Consider the following 8,989-nt stretch of genomic DNA (forward strand, 5'->3'; position numbering starts at 1 on the left):
AACGTGTCATAACGAATACCATGTAAACGGAGATAATTTTTATGCAAATAATTAAAACGTAAAAGACTGAATCAATTAAGAGTCTGGATGTTAATGAAGTATTTTACCATTTAAGATAAAACAAACTGAATGCAAATACTAAAAAAATTGAATTTCATTTGTTTTTTATTTGCAGATATTCATGGTTGAACAATTTTGCTGAATTGGAACTGATCATTATTTTTATAAACATTAACTGCTCAACAGAGCATTTACTGATGAAAAGATGTATTTGAACTGATCATTATTTTTATGAACATTTATTGGTGAACAGATTTATTTGAACTGATCATTATTTTTCTAAACATGTACTGGTGAAAAGGTGTATTTGAACTGATCATTATTTTTCTAAACATTTACTGGTGAAAAGACGTATTTGAACTGATCATTATTTTTCTAAATATGTACTGGTGAAAAGATGTATTTGAACTGATCATTATTTTTCTAAACATTTACTGATCAAAAGCTAAGATGTATTCTTGTGAAATATGTGAATATTCTTGTTCTGCTGAATCAGTTTTACTAACACATACTAGAACTCACAGTGCAGAAAATTTATATTCTTGTGAAATATGTGAATATAATTGTTCTGATGAATCAGATTTACTAACACATACTAGAACTCACAGTGCAGAAAATTTATATTCTTGTGAAATATGTGAATATAATTGTTCTGATGAATCAGATTTAAAAACACATACTAGAACTCACAGTGCAGAAAATTTATATTCCTGTGAAATATGTGAATATAATTGTTCTGATGAATCAGATTTAATAACACATACTAGAACTCACAGTGCAGAAAATTTATATTCTTGTGAAATATGTGAATATAATTGTTCTGATGAATCAGATTTAACAACACATACTAGAACTCACAGTGCAGAAAATTTATATTCTTGTGAAATATGTGAATATAATTGTTCTTGTGAATCAGATTTAATAACACATACTAGAACTCACAGTGCAGAAAATTTATATTCTTGTGAAATATGTGAATATAATTGTTCTGATGAATCAGATTTAATAACACATACTAGAACTCACAGTGCAGAAAATTTATATTCTTGTGAAATATGTGAATATAATTGTTCTGATGAATCAGATTTAAAAACACATACTAGAACTCACAGTGCAGAAAATTTATATTCCTGTGAAATATGTGAATATAATTGTTCTGATGAATCAGATTTAATAACACATACTAGAACTCACAGTGCAGAAAATTTATATTCTTGTGAAATATGTGAATATAATTGTTCTGATGAATCAGATTTAACAACACATACTAGAACTCACAGTGCAGAAAATTTATATTCTTGTGAAATATGTGAATATAATTGTTCTTGTGAATCAGATTTAATAACACATACTAGAACTCACAGTGCAGAAAATTTATATTCTTGTGAAATATGTGAATATAATTGTTCTGATGAATCAGATTTAACAACACATACTAGAACTCACAGTGCAGAAAATTTATATTCTTGTGAAATATGTGAATATAATTGTTCTTGTGAATCAGATTTAATAACACATACTAGAACTCACAGTGCAGAAAATTTATATTCTTGTGAAATATGTGAATATAATTGTTCTGATGAATCAGATTTAATTACACATACTAGAACTCACAGTGCAGAAAATTTATATTCTTGTGAAATATGTGAATATAATTGTTCTGATGAATCAGATTTAATAACACATACTAGAACTCACAGTGCAGAAAATTTATATTCTTGTGAAATATGTGAATATAATTGTTCTGATGAATCAGATTTAATAACACATACTAGAACTCACAGTGCAGAAAATTTATATTCTTGTGAAATATGTGAATATAATTGTTCTTGTGAATCAGATTTAACAACACATACTAGAACTCACAGTGCAGAAAATTTATATTCTTGTGAAATATGTGAATATAATTGTTCTTGTGAATCAGATTTAATAACACATACTAGAACTCACAGTGCAGAAAATTTATATTCTTGTGAAATATGTGAATATAATTGTTCTGATGAATCAGATTTAATAACACATACTAGAACTCACAGTGCAGAAAATTTATATTCTTGTGAAATATGTGAATATAATTGTTCTGATGAATCAGATTTACTAACACATACTAGAACTCACAGTGCAGAAAATTTATATTCTTGTGAAATATGTGAATATAATTGTTCTGATGAATCAGATTTAAAAACACATACTAGAACTCACAGTGCAGAAAATTTATATTCCTGTGAAATATGTGAATATAATTGTTCTGATGAATCAGATTTAATAACACATACTAGAACTCACAGTGCAGAAAATTTATATTCTTGTGAAATATGTGAATATAATTGTTCTGATGAATCAGATTTAACAACACATACTAGAACTCACAGTGCAGAAAATTTATATTCTTGTGAAATATGTGAATATAATTGTTCTTGTGAATCAGATTTAATAACACATACTAGAACTCACAGTGCAGAAAATTTATATTCTTGTGAAATATGTGAATATAATTGTTCTGATGAATCAGATTTAATAACACATACTAGAACTCACAGTGCAGAAAATTTATATTCTTGTGAAATATGTGAATATAATTGTTCTTGTGAATCAGATTTAACAACACATACTAGAACTCACAGTGCAGAAAATTTATATTCTTGTGAAATATGTGAATATAATTGTTCTTGTGAATCAGATTTAATAACACATACTAGAACTCACAGTGCAGAAAATTTATATTCTTGTGAAATATGTGAATATAATTGTTCTGATGAATCAGATTTAATAACACATACTAGAACTCACAGTGCAGAAAATTTATATTCTTGTGAAATATGTGAATATAATTGTTCTTGTGAATCAGATTTAACAACACATACTAGAACTCACAGTGCAGAAAATTTATATTCTTGTGAAATATGTGAATATAATTGTTCTTGTGAATAAGATTTAATAACACATACTAGAACTCACAGTGCAGAAAATTTATATTCTTGTGAAATATGTGAATATAATTGTTCTGATGAATCAGATTTAAAAACACATACTAGAACTCACAGTGCAGAAAATTTATATTCCTGTGAAATATGTGAATATAATTGTTCTGATGAATCAGATTTACTAACACATACTAGAACTCACAGTGCAGAAAATTTATATTCTTGTGAAATATGTGAATATAATTGTTCTTGTGAATCAGATTTAATAACACATACTAGAACTCACAGTGCAGAAAATTTATATTCTTGTGAAATATGTGAATATAATTGTTCTGATGAATCAGATTTAATAACACATACTAGAACTCACAGTGCAGAAAATTTATATTCTTGTGAAATATGTGAATATAATTGTTCTGATGAATCAGATTTAATAACACATACTAGAACTCACAGTGCAGAAAATTTATATTCTTGTGAAATATGTGAATATAATTGTTCTTGTGAATCAGATTTAATAACACATACTAGAACTCACAGTGCAGAAAATTTATATTCTTGTGAAATATGTGAATATAATTGTTCTGATGAATCAGATTTAAAAACACATACTAGAACTCACAGTGCAGAAAATTTATATTCCTGTGAAATATGTGAATATAATTGTTCTGATGAATCAGATTTAATAACACATACTAGAACTCACAGTGCAGAAAATTTATATTCTTGTGAAATATGTGAATATAATTGTTCTTGTGAATCAGATTTAATAACACATACTAGAACTCACAGTGCAGAAAATTTATATTCTTGTGAAATATGTGAATATAATTGTTCTGATGAATCAGATTTAATAACACATACTAGAACTCACAGTGCAGAAAATTTATATTCTTGTGAAATATGTGAATATAATTGTTCTTGTGAATCAGATTTAACAACACATACTAGAACTCACAGTGCAGAAAATTTATATTCTTGTGAAATATGTGAATATAATTGTTCTTGTGAATCAGATTTAATAACACATACTAGAACTCACAGTGCAGAAAATTTATATTCTTGTGAAATATGTGAATATAATTGTTCTTGTGAATCAGATTTAATAACACATACTAGAACTCACAGTGCAGAAAATTTATATTCTTGTGAAATATGTGAATATAATTGTTCTTGTGAATCAGATTTAATAACACATACTAGAACTCACAGTGCAGAAAATTTATATTCTTGTGAAATATGTGAATATAATTGTTCTGATGAATCAGATTTAATAACACATACTAGAACTCACAGTGCAGAAAATTTATATTCTTGTGAAATATGTGAATATAATTGTTCTGATGAATCAGATTTAATAACACATACTAGAACTCACAGTGCAGAAAATTTATATTCTTGTGAAATATGTGAATATAATTGTTCTGATGAATCAGATTTAATAACACATACTAGAACTCACAGTGCAGAAAATTTATATTCTTGTGAAATATGTGAATATTATTGTTCTGATGAATCAGATTTAATAACACATACTAGAACTCACAGTGCAGAAAATTTATATTCTTGTGAAATATGTGAATATAATTGTTCTTGTGAATCAGATTTAATAACACATACTAGAACTCACAGTGCAGAAAATTTATATTCTTGTGAAATATGTGAATATAATTGTTCTGATGAATCAGATTTAATAACACATACTAGAACTCACAGTGCAGAAAATTTATATTCTTGTGAAATATGTGAATATAATTGTTCTGATGAATCAGATTTAATAACACATACTAGAACTCACAGTGCAGAAAATTTATATTCTTGTGAAATATGTGAATATTATTGTTCTGATGAATCAGATTTAATAACACATACTAGAACTCACAGTGCAGAAAATTTATATTCTTGTGAAATATGTGAATATTATTGTTCTGATGAATCAGATTTAATAACACATACTAGAACTCACAGTGCAGAAAATTTATATTCTTGTGAAATATGTGAATATAATTGTTCTGATGAATCAGATTTAATAACACATACTAGAACTCACAGTGCAGAAAATTTATATTCTTGTGAAATATGTGAATATAATTGTTCTGATGAATCAGATTTAATAACACATACTAGAACTCACAGTGCAGAAAATTTATATTCTTGTGAAATATGTGAATATAATTGTTCTGATGAATCAGATTTAAAAACACATACTAGAACTCACAGTGCAGAAAATTTATATTCTTGTGAAATATGTGAATATAATTGTTCTGATGAATCAGATTTAATAACACATACTAGAACTCACAGTGCAGAAAATTTATATTCTTGTGAAATATGTGAATATTATTGTTCTGATGAATCAGATTTAATAACACATACTAGAACTCACAGTGCAGAAAATTTATATTCTTGTGAAATATGTGAATATAATTGTTCTTGTGAATCAGATTTAATAACACATACTAGAACTCACAGTGCAGAAAATTTATATTCTTGTGAAATATGTGAATATAATTGTTCTGATGAATCAGATTTAATAACACATACTAGAACTCACAGTGCAGAAAATTTATATTCTTGTGAAATATGTGAATATAATTGTTCTGATGAATCAGATTTAATAACACATACTAGAACTCACAGTGCAGAAAATTTATATTCTTGTGAAATATGTGAATATTATTGTTCTGATGAATCAGATTTAATAACACATACTAGAACTCACAGTGCAGAAAATTTATATTCTTGTGAAATATGTGAATATAATTGTTCTGATGAATCAGATTTAATAACACATACTAGAACTCACAGTGCAGAAAATTTATATTCTTGTGAAATATGTGAATATTCTTGTTCTGATGAATCAGATTTAATAACACATACTAGAACTCACAGTGCAGAAAATTTATATTCTTGTGAAATATGTGAATATAATTGTTCTTGTGAATCAGATTTAATAACACATACTAGAACTCACAGTGCAGAAAATTTATATTCTTGTGAAATATGTGAATATAATTGTTCTTGTGAATCAGATTTAATAACACATACTAGAACTCACAGTGCAGAAAATTTATATTCTTGTGAAATATGTGAATATTCTTGTTCTGATGAATCAGATTTAACAACACATACTAGAACTCACAGTGCAGAAAATTTATATTCTTGTGAAATATGTGAATATTCTTGTTCTGATGAATCAGATTTAATAACACATACTAGAACTCACAGTGCAGAAAATTTATATTCTTGTGAAATATGTGAATATAATTGTTCTTGTGAATCAGATTTAATAACACATACTAGAACTCACAGTGCAGAAAATTTATATTCTTGTGAAATATGTGAATATAATTGTTCTGATGAATCAGATTTAATAACACATACTAGAACTCACAGTGCAGAAAATTTATATTCTTGTGAAATATGTGAATATAATTGTTCTGATGAATCAGATTTAATAACACATACTAGAACTCACAGTGCAGAAAATTTATATTCTTGTGAAATATGTGAATATAATTGTTCTTGTGAATCAGATTTAATAACACATACTAGAACTCACAGTGCAGAAAATTTATATTCTTGTGAAATATGTGAATATAATTGTTCTGATGAATCAGATTTAATAACACATACTAGAACTCACAGTGCAGAAAATTTATATTCTTGTGAAATATGTGAATATAATTGTTCTGATGAATCAGATTTAATAACACATACTAGAACTCACAGTGCAGAAAATTTATATTCTTGTGAAATATGTGAATATAATTGTTCTGATGAATCAGATTTAATAACACATACTAGAACTCACAGTGCAGAAAATTTATATTCTTGTGAAATATGTGAATATAATTGTTCTGATGAATCAGATTTAATAACACATACTAGAACTCACAGTGCAGAAAATTTATATTCTTGTGAAATATGTGAATATTATTGTTCTGATGAATCAGATTTAATAACACATACTAGAACTCACAGTGCAGAAAATTTATATTCTTGTGAAATATGTGAATATAATTGTTCTTGTGAATCAGATTTAATAACACATACTAGAACTCACAGTGCAGAAAATTTATATTCTTGTGAAATATGTGAATATAATTGTTCTGATGAATCAGATTTAATAACACATACTAGAACTCACAGTGCAGAAAATTTATATTCTTGTGAAATATGTGAATATAATTGTTCTGATGAATCAGATTTAATTACACATACTAGAACTCACAGTGCAGAAAATTTATATTCTTGTGAAATATGTGAATATAATTGTTCTGATGAATCAGATTTAATAACACATACTAGAACTCACAGTGCAGAAAATTTATATTCTTGTGAAATATGTGAATATTATTGTTCTGATGAATCAGATTTAATAACACATACTAGAACTCACAGTGCAGAAAATTTATATTCTTGTGAAATATGTGAATATAATTGTTCTGATGAATCAGATTTAATAACACATACTAGAACTCACAGTGCAGAAAATTTATATTCTTGTGAAATATGTGAATATAATTGTTCTGATGAATCAGATTTAATAACACATACTAGAACTCACAGTGCAGAAAATTTATATTCTTGTGAAATATGTGAATATAATTGTTCTGATGAATCAGATTTAATAACACATACTAGAACTCACAGTGCAGACAATTTATATTCTTGTGAAATATGTGAATATAATTGTTCTTGTGAATCAGATTTAATAACACATACTAGAACTCACAGTGCAGAAAATTTATATTCTTGTGAAATATGTGAATATAATTGTTCTGATGAATCAGATTTAATTACACATACTAGAACTCACAGTGCAGAAAATTTATATTCTTGTGAAATATGTGAATATAATTGTTCTGATGAATCAGATTTACTAACACATACTAGAACTCACAGTGCAGAAAATTTATATTCTTGTGAAATATGTGAATATTATTGTTCTGATGAATCAGATTTAATAACACATACTAGAACTCACAGTGCAGAAAATTTATATTCTTGTGAAATATGTGAATATAATTGTTCTTGTGAATCAGATTTAATAACACATACTAGAACTCACAGTGCAGAAAATTTATATTCTTGTGAAATATGTGAATATAATTGTTCTTGTGAATCAGATTTAATAACACATACTAGAACTCACAGTGCAGAAAATTTATATTCTTGTGAAATATGTGAATATTCTTGTTCTGATGAATCAGATTTAATAACACATACTAGAACTCACAGTGCAGAAAATTTATATTCTTGTGAAATATGTGAATATAATTGTTCTGATGAATCAGATTTAATAACACATACTAGAACTCACAGTGCAGAAAATTTATATTCTTGTGAAATATGTGAATATTCTTGTTCTGATGAATCAGATTTAATAACACATACTAGAACTCACAGTGCAGAAAATTTATATTCTTGTGAAATATGTGAATATTCTTGTTCTGATGAATCAGATTTAATAACACATACTAGAACTCACAGTGCAGAAAATTTATATTCTTGTGAAATATGTGAATATTATTGTTCTGATGAATCAGATTTAATAACACATACTAGAACTCACAGTGCAGAAAATTTATATTCTTGTGAAATATGTGAATATAATTGTTCTGATGAATCAGATTTAATAACACATACTAGAACTCACAGTGCAGAAAATTTATATTCTTGTGAAATATGTGAATATTCTTGTTCTGATGAATCAGATTTAATAACACATACTAGAACTCACAGTGCAGAAAATTTATATTCTTGTGAAATATGTGAATATAATTGTTCAAATAAAACAAATTTAGTAATACATATAATAACTCACAGTGCAGAAGATGCATATTCACGTGAAATACGTGAATATAATTGTTCTGATGAATCAAACAATAAAGAAAAGCCATATTCCTGTAAAATGTGATTATTCTTATTTATATAAATCAAATTTAATGACACATATGAGAACTCACAGTGGTGAAAGGCCATATTCTTGTAAAATATGT

The sequence above is a fragment of the Euprymna scolopes genome, chromosome 46, assembly GCF_053919585.1.
Source record: "Euprymna scolopes isolate OS-2025 chromosome 46, ASM5391958v1, whole genome shotgun sequence".
In the NCBI taxonomy this organism is placed as follows: domain Eukaryota; kingdom Metazoa; phylum Mollusca; class Cephalopoda; order Sepiida; family Sepiolidae; genus Euprymna; species Euprymna scolopes.